Source organism: Heterodontus francisci, chromosome 35 (assembly GCF_036365525.1).
Source record: "Heterodontus francisci isolate sHetFra1 chromosome 35, sHetFra1.hap1, whole genome shotgun sequence".
In the NCBI taxonomy this organism is placed as follows: Eukaryota; Metazoa; Chordata; class Chondrichthyes; order Heterodontiformes; family Heterodontidae; genus Heterodontus; species Heterodontus francisci.
The window spans coordinates 42,276,696-42,294,326 of record NC_090405.1 but is presented as its reverse complement, the minus strand read 5'-3'; positions in this window follow the sequence as shown (position 1 = coordinate 42,294,326).

Sequence of the window (17,631 nt, the reverse complement as noted above, 5' to 3'; positions counted from 1 at the left end):
TTTCCAGATGTTTCCTCTTTGCCTTGTTAGTGGCGGAGTCTCTGTCCACCATTTGCAAATCAAAGGATGATGAGGGATGGAGCCAGGAGAAGGGACCCCCACCCCTCTATACTAGGAATTCCTATTTATTTGACTCAGTTGGGCCTGGCTTAACAGTGCAGAATGTTGCACCTAGTGAGGAGAGGCAATTGCACAAGCCTTAGCTGTACAAAAAATTTATTATGGCCCTTCCACACATTTACAGCACTGTAGGTGCGGGCCGAAAGGCTTGCGTCCGGTGATCAAATGGCGCAAACCACAGATCACATTACATCAGGGGCCATCGCCTTTACTGGGAAAATGGGAGGGAGCATGCCCTGAGCAGTCCTCTGTAACCTCAAACTATCAGTGGGTGAGAAGGGGGCGGGGGATCAGAAATTTTTGGCCAACATTTGCAGAGCAAGGCTCAGTGAGTGCCATACTGTTGAAAAATACTCCTATAGAAAATTGTAGGCAAACATGATTTTATACCATCAATCCAGACATGAGAACTTCATGTTTAAGGGTCAACCACATTGCTGTGGTCCTGGAGTCACATGTAGGCCAGACCAAATAAGGATGACAGATTTCCTTCCCTCAGGGACATTAGTGAATCTATGTAACCTCCTTCAGCTCAGAACCCTCTGAGAACATAGCCTTTCTCCAACTCTGGCCTCTTATTAACTTCCTTTGCCCTACCACTTATGAATTTGACTTCAGTTGCCAAGGCCCTAAGCTCCCCTCTTAAACTTCTTTGCTTCTCTATCTCTCTTTCCTCCTTTTAATACACTCCTTAAAACCTACCTTTATGACCAAGCTTTTGGTCACCTGCCTTATTGTCTCCTTCTTTGACTCAGTGTCAATTTTAATCTGATTTTCCTCTTGTCAAGTGCCTTTGGACCTTTGATTATGTTATAGGTGCTATATAGATGTAAGTTGTTGTAAAGTAGCAAGGGATAAGTCACACCATAATGATAATATTATAATAAAGAGTCATGTATTCTAAACGATGGCTACATCATGTTGAATTTTAAGGAATAAAGCAGATCACAATGAGTTTAATCAATAAAGCTTTACTTTCCCAATTTATGCTATCTTCTGAATCAGTCAATTGGATTGCCTTGCAATCCATGGAGAGGTGTCCATTTGACTTCATTTAAGATCTGGGTATTAGTGATAATCCTACAGCCAAGAAACATGATAATTAAGCACAGTAAACAGTAAGGCGAGAGCTAACTGCAGTTAGTTAGAATTTAATGATCCGTGCAGTACAACTCATTCCAAAAATATGCTCGCCAAGTGGCTCTGTGGAGTCACAAATGTTTTGCTGACTGGAGCTGTGTTCTTTGAATCCATTGATCTTCTTAGACTCTGGAATTCATCCCTCCTGCTCAGGATGTTGGCACAGACTGAGGATTTTCTGATTCCAACAGGACCATCAGAAACAGGCAGTTCCTCAAGGGAGGATTAGACAGAAAAGTGAGACAGTGATTCACCTCCTGCATTCACTTTGTAGTGATAATATTATGATCCCTGTGGAGACCACCAACAAACAAAAAGAATTGAATCTACTGACTGACCCCTATTTAGGAAACCAAAAACCAAACAGACAAGATTTCACTTTTATAAATTTTACTGTAACACTCAAACCAAAACCAACATAACTTAAACACCAACTAACAGTTAAGTAAATTAAAAGCAAAATACTGCGGATGCTGGAAATCTGAAACAGAAACAAGAAATGCTGGAATCACTCAGCAGGTCTGGCAGCATCTGTGGAAAGAGAAGCAGAGTTAACGTTTCGGGTCAGTGACCCTTCTTCGGAACTCAGTTTCTATTTCCCTCCTGGTGTTTGATAAGGTATCTACCAAAACTCGTTTTCACAGCCACATCTCCTTCCTCAGTGACTGTCTCCGGCTCCGACTTATTCCACGTGGATTCCAACTGCAGTTTCACCCATCATGCTTTGAAACCACCCAGGATCACAGGTATCTCCGAGAAATACAACATTCCTCGGACTGCTACTCTCGCCACATCCTGAGATCCACACTCAGTGCTATGCGCCGCCACATGCACACACTGGACCTCTCTCTCCAGCAGCACCGTTTCACCTTATCTCAAAGCTGTTCTACTCCGCAGTTTCACCTCATCTTACGTCTCATCCGACGCATTAACAAAAAACTTTTTTTCTTCCTTTTAGGTGTTAAGGGACGCAAGCTCCAGCAGCTGATGGGGACTAATGCCCCTCCAGATCCTCCTTCCGCTTCACTTCCCTCTGACCCCACCCCTTCTGATCTGACCCCTTGCCGTGTATTCACTATACCCTCTGATCTCCCCCTCTCTGATGCTGAGCGTTCTGTACTCAGCAAAGGTCTCAGTTTTATCCCCTTATGCCCCCACCTCAATGAATTTCGCGCTCAGCATGACGTTGAGCTCTTCTTCCGTTGCCTCCGCCTCCGGGCTCACTTCTTCGACCAGGAGTCCTCCCCCCAACCAGCAGACCCATTCACCCGCCTCCAGCATTCTTCCTCTACCTGGACCCCTCCCCCTGGCCTCTTACCCGCTCTTGATCTCTTCATTGAAAACTGTCGGCGAGACATTGGTCGTCTCAATTTCTCTGCCCCCCTCACTCACTCTAACCTGTCCCCCTCTGAACTTGAGGCACTCCGTTCTCTCAGGTCTAACCCCGACATGGTCATCAAACCTGCAGACAAGGGTGGTGCTGTTGTTGTATGGCGTACCGACCTCTACCTTGCAGAAGCTCAATGCCAACTCACAGACACCTCTTCCTACCTCCCTCTGGACCATGACCCCACCACCGAACATCAAGCCACCGTCCAAAGGACTGTCACTGACCTCATCTCCTCTGGAGATCTTCCCTCTACGGCTTCCAACCTCATAGTCCCACAACCCCGGACAGCCCGCTTCTACCTCCTTCCCAAAATCCACAAACGGGACTGTCCCGGCAGACCCATTGTGTCAGCCTGCTCCTGCCCCACTGAACTTATTTCTTCCTATCTAGACTCTATCTTTTCTCCGCTGGTCCAGTCTCTTCCCACCTACATTCGTGACTCTTCTGACGCCCTACGTCATTTTGACAATTTCCAGTTTCCTGGTCCCAACCACCTCCTCTTCACTATGGACGTCCAATCGCTCTACACCTCCATCCCCCACCAGGATGGTTTGAGGGCTCTCCGCTTCTTCCTGGAACAGAGGCCCAACCAGTCCCCATCCACCACCACCCTCCTCCGCCTGGCTGAACTTGTTCTCACATTGAACTAACAGTTAAGTCCCGGTTGAGATTAAAGGTTTCACATTAATTAACAGAAGCATCAAAGATAGTCCTTATGGATCTTCAGAATAGACTTATCAGCAAGGTAGCACTGAACAGTCCCACAGTACAACAAAATCAAGATCTTCCTCAGGTAGTTCTTCAATTTCTGTCCACAGGGATGCAAATGCGGAAGAAATGAGGTCCTGTCGATAGCGAGTGATGCAATCTTCACTTTAACGGTTCAGTCTTGTCACCTGTCAAGCCATCTCGGCCTTGCCCACTACCGCCCTGATGGTGGGGTATCACTGATAACTTTTGAGTCACAGAAGACAACTGATATAAGTCATTCACCAATGGTTAGCTGTCAGTCCAGGCTTATTTGCGGCAGACAAACTGTTTCAACCAGCTGTTTTGTAGTCTAATTCTCTAGAAGCCCAGAAGCTTGCAGCTCTGAGCCTGTCTTCTTAAAACAATCTGGCTGATTTTCCATCCACTGCAGAGTCCTTCCCAACTCTCCAAAAGTCTTCATTTTACAAAACATAAAGCAGCCTTGCAGCTGGCTTTGTTTGACCTTTCTCAAAAACTTCTGGTCAAGCAACACACCCAGCTTTTAGCTATCTTAACACTCTGTAGCATTTTCATGACAAAACTGAAACTAAAACCTCCAGTCACATGTCCTTGGTTAAAAAAAAACTGCTTGTTTGCTCTCAATCACAGGACTGCGTTTGTCTAACCAGGGTTTGATTTCCAGAACCTGGAAAACCCCAGGCCAAATCAGGGACCATCTCAAAAAACACAAACACAATCTGTTTGGAACTGAGTTTACACACAAAGACTCCAGAACAACAAGCAGCACTTTGTTGGTAGACAGAATATTCTGTGGCACTGATTAGAGAAAAGAGAAGGGTTCACACATAAAGTAACATTGCAAAGTGCAGGTAGTCAGAAAATCGAAGAGCAATCTCAACTTTCGGAAGAGGGGTGAACAAATCCAGAAATTCCCGATGGCTAAGTGGATGAAACTATCATCTGAGATGATGTTAAGACATAAAGACAATGAAGTTTGATAACATTTTTCTATGTTAAATGCATTTTGTTGATGATGATGCTATCAATATTCGTGATGATGATACCTTATCTGTACTAAGTTAGCCAGAATAAAGGATGAACATAATGGCTGTATCAGAGAGGGGGAAATTCATCTGTAGTTCCTGGTCACTATCCAATCATCCCATGCAAGAATGTGCATCAAGTGTGGATGGGATTGGCATCAACTGTGATGCCCTCACAGTTGCATAGTACAAAAACACTCAAAGCTGAAGAATGGCCACTTGGGCAAGGTGCAGGAGGGTCGCTGATACCAGCAGACTTCTGCGATACAATGCCTCAGTAGGGAACGATGTTTGCAGGGAGTGTGCCTTAGAAAACAACGAGGGCTTCACCGGAAGCGGCAGACAGTGGATTCAACCCCGAGTCAGTGCTTTCAGGCGAGAAGACGGGCAGAAGAAGATTAAACCAGAATTACAACCTCCGTAGCAGATGGGTGTTTCATAAGAATAAATGAGAGTGCAAGCATCCACTGCGGATGGTAGAAAGATGAGATGTTTATTGATGATACTATAGGAGTAAGAGCATGTTTTAGAGGAGATGATTTTGGGCCTAATGTGATTAGGCCTGTATTTGAGGAAGACTAACTTAATTCATTGGAACATCTAATAGGATAATCTTGTTTCAGCAGGTTAGCAACAACCCAAGTTGGAAGAGATAAGTTATGGTATTTGTCTGTTAATTCAATCTCAATGCAAAATAGCAAAATACAAAAAAATGAATGTCGAGCTTCTCTAAACCTTCAACAATACAAAACATAATTTCTGATTAATTTTAATGACTGGAAGTAATGCAATACTGAGTTGACAGCAACTTAAGACGGTTTGCAAATATTTTGACAATATGTTGTTGTAATGCAGATATAAACGTGCACTTATCGAATGCATGAGAGATTTTTTTTCATAAGTGAAATTTTGATAAAAGATTGAAAAGCTTCACGTTGGCAGTGATTAGTTACTAGAATACATTTGACTGCTGTTGCTGTTTTAATATTTAACTTTGCTTTCGGGCATGGCAAGTGAGCGAACAGCTGGCACTGACTCAGAGCTTGGCACTCAAATGCAACTGTATCTTTATTACGACAATACTCATTACATAGACAGGAGGTAGGGAGATGATACCATGAAATCAGGAAGAGTAATTAATTATGTATGTTATCAATATGTTCTTTTTTAATGGGCTAGCCACAGTTGCTATGGCAGCAAATGTTACTGTGGTTATTGTGGCTATTTAGTCCAAGCATGAATTGCCTCCCCATACACCCGAGATACCACCAGAGTTTCCTATGTTACAACAGTGACTATGTTTCAAAAGTACTTCATTGGCTGGAAAACATCCTGAGGACTTAAAAAGTGCCATTTAAATACAAACTCCATCTTTCTCTCTCTCATTTCTGGTATCATCTCAATGAATCCAGTTACGATTATAATATATATATATATATATATATATATATATATATATAGAGTATTGTGCAGATTGACCACACAACAAGGCTGATTTCAACTTGACCCATCCAGCAGAAATGTGATGGTAGCAGAATTGAAATGGCTCTGATGAACTTACTGCCCTGTCCCCATTCTGCCCCCATCTCCACTGGTAGCAGAGGTACCTACCTGCATCAGGTAGAACCCTCATTACTTTGTGCACACTGGGGTCACATGATGCACTTAGGCCCCCAATGCAATTCCAAAGGTAAATGGTGCCATGCCCACTTTGCCCAGTACAACCAGGTGGTGGAAAGATGCTCTGAAAAACGCAAGTAAATAATCGTTTCTTCTGGGGCCAGGAATAATATGGGACTACATCATCCCAGCTGAATTCTGTTAATTAAATAATTCTGGAATAAAAAGTAATGATGGCCAGGATGGTATCTTATTGTTGTAAAATTCCAGCAGATTCACTTATGTCCTTCAGGGAAGGAAATCTGCCATCCTTACTTGGTCTGGCCTATATGTGAGTCCAGGTACATATCAATGAGGTTGACTCTAAACTGCCTTCTGAAATGGTATTGCAAGCCACTCAGGTAGTTCACCACCACCTTCTCAAGGGTAATTAGGGATGGACAATAAATGCTGGCCTTGCCAGTAATGCCTATATCCTTGAATGAATAAACGAAAAAAAAAGTTCCCCCACTCTGTGACCACCTCACCTTCCCCTCTACCCCAGGCCTACCTACCGTCCCATCCCCCACCCCATGGGGCCTAACTTCTATCAGTAGAGTTGTCCTCTGGTCTACCTGATATTGTGTTCACCCAGAGGCAGTGAGCTGCAGTAGGATGCCCATTCCCTATGTCCATAGCATTGAGGCCAGGCCTTCGGACAACTTCTCTGAATCCATGGGCGGCCTGCAGGAAGGCTCCAAACTGAAAGTGGTAGAACAGCATTAACCTCCATGTGAAGACCGAACACATGTGTGAGACATCTGAAAGCTTCTGAAGAGCTTGGACCCACCTGATTCCTACAATGATACAGCACAGAAGGAGGGCCTCCCACTGCAGGAACAGGTGGGTGTTCTGCTTGCTACCTGCCTGGTCTATGCTTGGAATTGTCTGATGTTGTCCGAATTATTTCCAATCCATGTTTATAGGTTCAATTGCATGCAAGATGATAAAGGGGTGAAAAATCAAATGGGTCCCTTATTTGAATTCCAGATGCAGATATTTTGTAAAATGACCTCTTGCATAACATCACCAGCCTTTGTGGCCAGTCCATGTTAATGCTTATCTTGAATGTCTTTAGGATTCTAAAGGGACTAGGTTATAGAAGCATTGAAGGAGGCCATTCAGCCCATCGAGTCTGTGTCAGCTCTTTCGAAGAGTTATCTAATTAGTCTCACTCTCCCGCTCTGTCTCTATATCCCTGCAATGTTTTTCTTTTTCAAGTATTTATCCAATTCCCTTTTGATCAAAACAACTACTGAATCTGCATCCACAATCCCATCAGGCAGTGCATTCCAAATCCAAACGACTTCTTGCCTCATGTTGCCTCTGGTCCTTCTGTTAATCACTTTAAATCTGTGCCCTCTGGTTATTGGCCCTTCAGCCGTTGGAAACAGTTTCTCTCTATTTACTCTATCTAAACCTTTCATGATTTTAAACACCTCTATCAAATCTCCTCTTAGCCTTCCCTGCTCTAAGGAGGGGAATACCAGCTTCTCCAGTCTATCCACATAAATGTAATCCCTCATCCCTGGTACCATTCTGGTAAATCTCTTCTGTACCCTCTCCAAAGTAGACCATGATGGGATATTTCACCTTGGCATGTTACTGCTTTTTGTAGCTTATCAACTTGCTGGGTAAACTGTCCGAGCCACTGTGGGAAGTTTGGCTCTGTGTCAGTGTATCCGTTAATGTGCCCTTAAGACTTGATAATGAAGTTAATCCAATTTCTTTTTTGGTTCACCTGTTTAAAATTGCATTTCAGTAAGTAACTTCTTGTACCAATAATTGCAGTGTTGTGCCAGTCATTTCCATTTATGTAGCGGAATGGATTTGAACAATCTTGAGTAGATTCCCACTGGATTTGAATCAATGCCACAGAATTGCCTAGAAATGTGGTTCTGAATAAAATGGAAATGGGAGGCTTCTGGTGACCTAGCAGTCAGGTTGAAGAAATAGCTTTGGAGCCAAAGACAAGTCCTGAAACAAAGCTTTCCATAGAAACCAAAGATAGATGGCAAGACTTGCATTCATTTAGCACATTGCTCAACCTCAGGAAGTCTCAAAGCAATTTACAGCCAATGAAGTACTTTTGAAGTGTATTCACTATTGTAATGTAGGAAGTGCAGCAGCCAATTTGTACACAGCAAGCTCCCACAAACAGCAATGTGATAATGACCAAATTATCTGCCTTTTTGATGTTGGTATTGGCGAGGACACCAGTGAAAATTCCCTTAATCTTCTTAGAAATAGTGCCATGGGATCTTTTACTTCTTCCTCACTTTAGCATCTCATCTGAAAGACCTACAACAGTGCAGCACTCCCTCAGTACTGAACTGGAGTGTCAGCTGAAATTTTGTGTTCTATTCTCTGGAGATGGCTTGAACCCACAAACCTCTGTCTCAGAGCTGTGAGTGTTAGTTACTGAGCCACACATGACACTTATACTGCCTGGCAATGTGCTACACAGCCACACATAACAGACAAGCATAAAAGAAACCAGGCACCACACTCCCGAAACTAAAATAGTGACCCAGAGAATGATTCACTCTTGTTTTGCCTTCACTGTGCTCAGTTGTAATTCTTTGCATTTGTCTGTCATTTTTTGATGCATTCATTGTGATTCAGTCTCCATGGAGTAAATGTTTGTGTCTGTTTCCACCGAGGATATAAAGAGCTGTTTTTTCGACAAAAAAAAAATTGGCAGCAGCCAGTAATGGTCCATTAAGGACCAGTGGTGCGACTACTGTGCATCAAGTGCCAATCGATGTACGACCCCAAATTGCATCGGTGTACACCCGAAACAGGCAGGCACTCTGGCCGATCATTTCCAGAACCGGATCAGAAAGGCTGATTGCCAGTTGGAATGGAGTGGTAGCTTGGGCATGAGCATTTTCCCTGAATCACCATCCTACTGCCACCCAAAAATGGATATAAAAATCAGCCCCTATTTTTCCAAACTCTTTCACTTCGTCTCTTTTACATCTATACCTCTCCTCATTCCCCCAGCTCTCTCTTACTCTGACTTTGAAGGATGTATTCCTTGCCAGATCACAATTGATGTCAATCCTTTTTCTTGGGGAGAAAAGAAGACACTGGTCCTTCTCTATATCTCCTGTTGTTACAATCACAGTGCTGTGCCTGCAGAAACTGAAGGAGTGCAAATAAGTTCACAGTTCGCTCTGGTCATATCGCTGTAGTGAGCAACATGCAATGTAAAGTCATGAGGAAAGACAAAGTTGCATTCAAAGCACAAATCTCAGAAATGTGCACTGAATTGAATTGAATACAATGATAAACGTTATGGAGGTAACAGTGCAGGCATTTTACTGACTATTCTGTAGACCTGAAAGGGATCAGGCCGCATTACAATGTGTGAAAGCATTTTGACACCTGTCCACTACGAGATGGACAGAAGGGTTTGGGAAAAGAACTGACAAGTGGAAACCAACTTGTGAAATCAGATAGAACTGCCCAGTGTGCATTTTTTGAGAGAATAGGAAGCAAGGATGCAAAGAAATATGCAGGAGCCAGCTTGTTATGCAACCTGGGAGGAACATGCAGCGGCACATGAGGTCCCTGAATGGGGAAATGGTACAAAGCGAAGGCTGAAAGAGAGGGAAAGAAAAAGGCAGGACAGGAAACATCAGCAAAGGAAAGAAATCTGTAATAGGAAGAATCAAGGGCAGAGAAAGAGGGATTAGGGAACAGGACAACACCAGGGAAGTGTATAAATCAGAGAAGTACAGGAGGGAAGAATTTAAATATAGCAGAGTAGGAGAGAGAGAGAGAGAGAGAGAGAGTCTCCTCTGTTTCTGAATCCTTCGGCCAATGGGAACAGTTTCTCCCTATTTATCCTGTCCAGACCCCACATGATTTTGAGCACCTCTATCAAATCTCCTCTTCTCCAAGGAGAACAGACCCAGCTTCTCCAACCTATCCACGTAAGTAAAGTTTCTCATCCCTGGAACCATTCTCATGAATCTTTTCTGCACCCTCGCTAATGCCCTAACATCCCTCTAACTGTGTGGTGCCCAGAATGGGACACAATACTCCAATTGAGGTCAGCCAGTGTTTTGTACAGGTTTATCCTTGTTTGATTTAGATATTTTTACATTTAGAGATACAGCACTGAAACAGGCCCTTCAGCCCATCGAGTCTGTGCCGACCATTAACCACCCATTTATACTAATCCCATATTCCTACCACATCCTCACCTGTCCCTATATTCCCCTACCTATACTAGGGGCAATTTACAATGGCCAATTTACCTATCAACCTGCAAGTCTTTTGACTGTGGGAGGACACCGGAGCACCCGGAGGAAACCCACGCAGACACAGGGAGAACTTGCAAACTCCACACAGGCAGTACCAGAATTGAACCCGGGTTGCTGGAGCTGTGAGGCTGTGGTGCTAACCACTGCGCCACTGTGCCGCCCGTGTGTTCTTGTACTCTATGCCACTATTTATAAATCCCAGTATCCTCTCTGCTTTATTAACTGCTTTCTCAATCTGCCCTGCAATCTTCAATGATTTGTGCACATATACCCCCAGGTCCCTCTGCTCCTGCACCCCCTTTAGAATTGTACCATTTAAAGTCCTCTCCTCGTTCTTCCTACCAAAATGAATCACTTCTCACTTCTCTGCATTAAATTTCATTTGCCACTTGTCTGCCCATTCTACCAGCCTGTCTATGTCCTCTTGAAGTTTATCACTATCCTCCTCACAGTTCACAATACTTCCAAGTTTTGTGTCATCCACAAATTTTGAAATTGTGCCTGTACAGCGAAGTCTAGGTCATTAATATTTATCAAGAAAAGCAGGTGTCCCAACACTGACGCTGAGGAACCCCACCCCTTTCTCTGAAAAACAAATGTTCACAACTACTCTCTGTTCCTGTCACTCAGCCAGTCTTGTACCTGTGCAGCTACTAGCCCATTTAAAATTAAAAAAAAAAAAGTCTTCATTTTATTTTCTTTGAACACTTTTGTCAAATAGCAAATAGATGGATAAAAGCTTACTTGACTGTACAAAACTTTTGGAGGCTGAATGATGTGATGAAACCTCTAGGAAGATATCCAACCAGAGTTGGTAACCGTAGTTGTCATAGAAGACCTGCTTGGAGTCTTGCTGTGCAACAAAGAAGCTCAGATCTACATCAGAGCACCTCTGAATGAGGCAAAAAGTGCAATCAGGACAGCAGAGTGTGACACTATCAAAAATGTCCCTTTACAGTCTAATTGATGGCTCTAGACAGAAATGGCTAATCTCCTGTTCCATTTCTCATGAGTCAGAGGATGCATTGAAGTGTAACATCTGAGACGTGACAGCTAAAGAGTGACAGGAAGTAAATGTGACACTTTACGGAAACTGTGCATTTTGTGCAGAAAATGTAATATATTTACAGAGGTATGGGTGAAATTTCACTGTGTATGAAAATTCTTGTCTGCCTTTTCACCAAACACATCATCAAATTTCCTGTTTACTTGGCAGGTTAAGAGAGAAAATATTATTTCTGCAGACAGACCATAATGCGACCTTGATCAACTCCATCCTACTTTCACATTTAATAACCTTTATCATTGGATATGCCACAAAATCTTCATTTTGAACTATCAAGGATGGTTATCTTCGAAAATAACTGGAATCGTGGGGAGGTTGAAGTTGAGCTTTCTTTCTCAGCAAGTAATATTACAGCCTGTGCTTCATGCATTTGCTTCAAAGAATTATTCTGGAATTAATTCTGATCTGTCCATGTGATCCCATCAGGAACTTGCCAAATTTCTGACTAGAATCTCTAATGTACTAGCTTCGGAGGAAAGGAGCTAAGCATTCCAAAACAATAAGTTCCTTCATTTAGCTTTTGGATGATTATCCTGGAAGGAAGGTTGCAGGGTTAAGTACAGGAGTAGAAGATGATGTTCAGAATACTATGATTCCTATCTTCCTATATGGCAATCAGTGAGGAGCCCTGTGTAGCTAGTCTAATGTTAGATTGATCATGGAGTTTTCTCTGAATTTGAATTCAGTGGGGCGTTTCAGTTTTCTCTCCTTGCAGATTTTAAAAATTCTTTCACAGGATGTGAACATTGCTGGCTAGGCCATCCCTAATTGCCCTTGAGAAGGTGGTGGTGAGCCGCCTTCTTGAATGGCTGCAGTCTGTGGGTGTAGGTACACCAACAGTGCTGTTAGGGAGGGAGTTCCAGGATTTTGACCCAGCGACAGTGAAGGAACGGCGATATAGTTCCAAGTCAGGATGGTGTGTGGCTTGGAGGGGAACTTGGAGGTGGTGGTGTTCCCATGCATCTGCTGCCCTTGTCCTTCTAGGTGATAGAGGTCACAGATCTGGAAGGTGCTGTCGAAGGAGGCTTAGTGAGTTGCTGCAGTGGATCTTGTAGATGGTACACACTGCTGCCACTGTGCGTCAGTTTTGGAGGGAGTGAATGTTTAAGGTGGTGGATGGGGTGCCGATCAAGCAGGCTGCTTCTTGAGTGTTGTTGGGGCTGCACCCATCCAGGCAAGTGAACAGTATTCTATCACACTCCTGACTTGTGCCTTGTAGATGGTGGACAGGCTTTGGTGAGACAGGAGGTCTTGGGCTGGAATTTTAAAGTGCATAGGGGGCGGGAGCGGGTGCATCTGCAATTTAAAGATCATGTTCTTGGAGGTCGACATTGGATCGTGCCACCTCCGGATGTGAAACTATTTTTAAAGGGATGCTGTGAGTGAGGTAATGGCAACCCCACATGCCTCCAAGTAAGTGCCTGTTGGGCTCATTGTAGAGTTCATTAACTGGCTTGTCAGCAGCAATTTGGGATTTTCAAAGGAAGGGCACGGGGAGAACTCTATTTCTGGACCACAGCAGGGTTTAGATGGAAGCAATGTGAGGCGCCATGAGGACTATGGGAAGGGCTGATTAACATGATGCAGAGGTCCAAAATAAAGCTCAGCTGCTCCAAAAGTGCCACAGAGTAGCCATTGCTGTAGGGGTAAGATTTGCTTTTCTCAGTGGTGAGTGGTAGGAATCTGGATAGGGACATGAGACCGCTGGCATCACTGGGGCAGCTGGGGTTGGCAGGGCAAGGCCTGGTGTACACATACAGCCCAGCTGAGGGAGTTCAGATGGGAACAGGGTATTTTGACATTAGACAGAGCAGCCAGGATGAGCTTCAGCAGATGCAACTTCCTGGACAGCAGGAGGCCAGAGGAAAGCAGTGGGGGGCTGCAAGGTAAAGAAAGCATTACCCTGGACATTGGATCTACCATCCAAAAGTCAGCTCCCTGGAAATAATAGAGCGCAGTGCCTTATGAGGTTGCGCCTATCCAGCTAGATGGTCCTGTGTGCTCTGATCTACAATGATCTGATGCCTCGCAGCCCCATGCCAGTCCCTTCCTTGTAGCCATCAAGGTCTCCATGGCCTTGAATTTCTGTGCAACTGAGTTCTTCCAGGGTTCAGCTGTGGACCTAGGTGGTATCTCGTAGTTGGCATCACACCATCAGGCAGGTCATCATGGATGCCATTTCCAGGAGGGCAGGGGGATTACATCCACTTTGACTCAAATGGGCCTAAGGAGACACATCATCGATTTCCCCCACATGGCCATCAAGGCAGCCAGTGACCAGCCAGTGAGATGCAACAGGAAGGGCTTCCACTCCAACAATGTCCAACTGCTCTGCGACACAACAAGATCTTCCCCCATGTGTGCAATCACTTTTCTGGCAGCTGCCATGATTCCTTCATCCTCTGTCAGTCCAGGCTGCCTCAGATCTTCACTCCAACCCCTAACGTGCATGGATGCATCCAAGGGATAAGGGTTGAAGAGATGATCACTGACCCCTCTATGGGAGCCCCAGACAGAGGTGATACAGCCAATGCCACCTGCTCAGTAGGCCAACCATTGAGCAGGCCATCTGGCTTCTGAAGACCGATTCCAATGCCTGGACTAGCTGGGTGATGCCATCCAATACCCTCCTGCAAGGGCCTTGGTCATTATGGTGATCTGCTGTGCTCTCCATAACATGGCCCTCCAGAGAGGTGTGGACATAAAGGATAGTGAGGCCCTGGAAGGAGATAGCTTATCAGGAGAGGAGCAGTAGTTAAGAAAGGAGGAGGAAGAGGAGGCAAAGGGGGATAACACTGAAGAGAGCTGCCCTTGCTGCATGACGAGGTGGCCTCCTCCTGCCGCCCTCCAGGAAGAGGACGTCCCTCCTCTCTCTCATGGTCTCCAGCATTAGATCCAAGTGTGTATCGACAAAATGAGGGTCTGCCCTGTCCCCAGTGCCAGGCCTCCAGCTCCCCTGTGACATCTCACTTAATTCCCTCTGGTGCAGTGGAAGGCAGATCTCTTCCCCAGGACAAGCAGCAGCGTCAGTGATGGCTGCCGTTGAAGTCTACATGAGCCCCACACTTGATCTGACTCACCTCCATTCCCAACCCCACTGCCTCTAAATGGACAGGAAACCCATCTCCATGAAGGGCTTACCCATTTGAAAATCTGAACCTGAATCAGTTTCGCAGTGGAGGCCTCCCTCCATAACGAAAATCCAGTCTCTTGAATCTACCAATTGCAGAACATGTCCCTGCATATCCCTGTCTGGCGCAAAAGTAAAACGGGAAAGGTAGCCAAACCATGGCTTACAAGGGAAGATAGAGATAGCATTAGATCCAAGGAAGATGGATATAAATTTGCCAGGAAAAACAACAGACCTGAAGATTGGGAGCAGTTTAGAATTCAGCAAAGGAGAACCAAGGGATTGATTAAGAAGGGGAAAATATAGAGTACAAGGGCAAGCTTGCAGGGAACATAAAAACTGACTGTAAAAGTTTCTATAGGTATGTGAAGAGAAAAAGATTGGTGAAGACAAATGTAGGTCCCTTACAGTCAGAAACAGGGGAATTTATTATGGGGAATAAAGAAATGGCTGACCAACTAAATACATACTTTGGTTCTGTTTTCACAAAGGAGGACACAAATATCATACCAGAAATGTTGGGGAACACAGGGCTTAGTGAGAGAGAGGAACTGAAGGAAATCAGTATTAGTAGAGAAATGGTGTTGGGGAAATTGATGGGATTGAAGACCAATAAATCCCCAGGGCCTGATGGTCTGCATCCCAGAGTACTTAAGGAAGTGGCCCTTGAAATAGTGGATGCATTGGTGGTCATCTTCCAAGATTCTATAGCCTCTGGAACAGTTCCTACAGATTGGAGGGTAGCTAATGTAACCCCACTATTTAAAAAGGGAGGTAGAGAGAAAGCAGGGAATTATAGACCAAACAGCCTGACCTTGGTAGTGGGGAAAATTCTAGAGTCCATTATCAAAGATTTTATAGCAGAGCACTTAGAGAACAGTGGTAGAATCGGGCAGAGTCAGCATGGATTTACGAAAGGGAAATCATGTCTGAAAAATCTACTCGAATTCTTCGAGGATGTAACTAGTAGAGTTGATGAGGGGGAGCCAGTGGATGTGGTTTATTTGGACTTTGAGAAGGCTTTACACAAAGTCCCACATAAGAGATTAGCATGTAAAATTAAAGCGCATGGGATTGTGGGTAGTGTATTGCGATGGATAGAAAATTGGTGGGCAGACAGGAAACACAGAGTAGGGATAAATGGATCTTTTTCCGAATGGCAGGCAGTGAATAGTGGGGTACCGCAGGGATCGGTGCTAGGACCCCAGCTATTCACAATATACATTAATGATTTAGATGAGGGAACTAAATGTAATATCTCCAAATTTGCAGATGACACAAAACTTCGGGGTGGGAGGGTGAGTTGTGAGGAGGATGCAGAGAGGCTTCAGGGTGATTTGGACAATTTGAGTGAGTGGGCTAATGCATGGCAGATGCAGTATAATGTGGATAAATGTGAGGTTATCCACTTTGGTAGCAAAAACAGGAAGGCAGATTATTATCTGAACGGCTATTAAACTGAGAGGGGAATATGCAGCGAGACCTGGGTGTTCTCTTACATCAGTCGCTGAAGGTAAGCATGCAGGTGCAACAGACGGTAAAAAAGGCAAATGGTATGTTGGCCTTCATAGCGAGAGGTTTCGAGTACAGGAGCAGGAATGTCTTGCTGCAATTATATAGGGCCTTGGTGAGGCCACACCTGGAATATTGTGTGCAGTTTTGGTCTCCTTATCTGAGGAAGGGTGTTCTTGCTTTAGAGGGAGTGCAGCGAAGATTTACTAGACTGATTCCTGGGATGGTGGGACTGATGTATGAGGAGAGATTGAGTCGATTAGGATTATATTCGCTGGAGTTCCGAAGAGTGATGGGGGATCTCATAGAAACCTATAAAATTCTAACAGGACTTGACAGGGTAGATGCAGGAAGGATGTTCCCGATGGTGCGGGAGTCCAGAACCAGGGGTCATAGTCTAAGGATACGGGGTAAACCTTTCAGGACTGAGATGAGGAGAAATTTCTTCACCCAGAGAGTGGTGAGCCTGTGGAATTCGCTACCACAGAAAGCAGTTGAGGCCAAAACATTGTTTGTTTTCAAGAAGGAGTTAGATATAGCTCTTGGGTCCAAAGGGATCAAAGGGTATGGGGTGAAAGCGGGAACAGGCTACTGAGTTGGCTGATCAGCCATGATCATAATGAATGGCGGAGCAGGCTCGAAGGGCTGAATGGCCTACTGCTGCTCCTATTTTCCATGTTTAAATGTTAATATCTAGCTTATGATTTACCCATCTGTGGGCTGCAGAAATAAATGACTTTTAACTTCTTCTTTTCCAACTTCCATGTTCCATCCAGATGAGGAATGCCATTTCAAAGGAGTAAAAGACTTAGTGGGTTATTGTGGCTAAAGGGTCAAAAGAGGCACTAAATGGGTGCCGTGCAGATAAGAACCTTCTGCTTGGAAGTCTGGATTTAGCACACAATTTCTGGGCTAATTCTTGAAAATCCGGACTTGAAGGTGTCTGCAGGTGTAACCAGAAACCTGCAGGTTTCGTACTCAAGTGCTATAGATGCAATTTTCATGGAGCAGTATATGTGGGTTCCTCGCACCCATTTCCAATGAATGTGTGGAGTGCGCTGGCTGACATAAAGCTCCATGTTGCAGGATGCCTCAGGGACCAAGCAAGAGGTTGCACGGGTTTTTGAATGTTGCGCTGAAGATCCTGGTGGAGGAGGTCCAGAGGAAGGAAGTCCTGTACCTGCAGTGGGTAAGGACGTCACCTCACACTCCTCACCCTCCTGTCCCTCTCTCCTGCAGCAGCTGGTGCTACTCTGACTGGTCTCATGTCCTCCTCCCATTCGTCGTCCAGACCAAAGGGGGACCCCTAGGAGGATGTTCGTTACGAAACACTCCCTTTCTCCTGATTAGTCCTATAAGGTGTCTAATAAGGTGGAGTAGCACAACACTTACCCATTTTAGGTGAAGTCCTCAGCGAATTTCCATAATTAATGTTGCTCGAGTGTTGGTGATGTCTTGAAAAAGTGACCCAGAAAGTCTCCAATTGTGTTTCAAAGATCCTTTATACAGCTCCAGCAGCAATGACTATTAAATGGTGAGTACCCCTCAAAGTAGCTCTTGAAATTAACATCAGCAACTTGTTTACT